We start from the raw sequence: 1,196 nt of genomic DNA, 5'->3' as shown, positions 1-1,196 counted from the left end.
CAAGGGCATGTACCTGGGTTGCGGGCACATCCCCAGTAGGGGGCGTGCAGGAGGCAGCTGATCAATGTTTCTCTCTCATGGATGTTTCCCCTCTCCCTTCCCTCTCCCTTCTTCTCTGTAAAAAATCAATAAAATATATTAAAAAAATAAAAAATATAAGTCTTTGTTTTACTATGGTTGCAAATATCAAAATATTTCTACATGTGACACGGCACCAGAGTTAAGTTAGGGTTTTTCAAAATGCTGACACGCCGAGCTCAAAAGGTTCGCCATCACTGCTATAAAAGCTTTGACTTGATTTTTTAGTTCAGAGTATTTTGCAGTGGGGAGACAACTAATTTATAGGTTCCCACAATTCCTCTGGCAACTGTACTAAGAAGAGGCAATAGGGGGGAAAATCACAGCAGTGGAATTATTCAGAAGGAAGAAATTTACCTAGAGAATCTGGAATCTGGGCCGTGGGCCAGGTAGAAGGTGAGGAGAAGGGAAAGTAATATAGACCGTCAATTACTATACGGAGCTGTTTTTATCCTTGTGTGTACATGTGTTGAGATTATTGCACACAAACTGATGCCTTTCATATGAACACAGCTCATCACCTGAATAGGGAGGCATATTTCCATGAGATTTCCCATTCATAGATTCCATCATAATCTGCACCACTCAGAAGAAGCATAAAAAGTACCCAAGAATTCAATAAACCTTATTGAATGGCCCCCGTGGAACCCAAGTTCCTCACTGTGACTGTCTATTCATAAAAAATCAAACACAAAATAGGGTTCCTCACAATTATGATCAGCTATATCCCTGCTAGGTATTCCCTTTCAGAATAGTCTTTAACTTATTATTATTATTATTTTTGGAACTGTTTACTCAAATTCATTATTTCATATATTTTAGGATAAATTAAACAAAAACATCCATAATTATATCCTTTAAAATGTAGTCCAATAAAGAGAAATTTATTAAAAATAATTCAATCTTCCTAGAATATTTTGGGGAAGGGAGTTGATTCTACTTACCATCACAATTCTGAATGCTAAAGGAAAAAAAAAAAAAAAAACAGGGTCATGCATACTACAGGACAGAGCCACTGAATCAACATGGACATTAAGGATGATTTAGGCTCTTTTTCTGAGGCTATCTTTCCTGCTGGCACTTGGGTTTATAAAGAAACCATAGTTAGCCCTGAAATT

The sequence above is a fragment of the Myotis davidii genome, unplaced genomic scaffold (assembly GCF_000327345.1).
Source record: "Myotis davidii unplaced genomic scaffold, ASM32734v1 scaffold735, whole genome shotgun sequence".
Lineage (NCBI taxonomy): Eukaryota > Metazoa > Chordata > Mammalia > Chiroptera > Vespertilionidae > Myotis > Myotis davidii.
The sequence above is the reverse complement of the archived record's forward strand: the minus strand, read 5'-3'. Positions refer to the sequence as shown.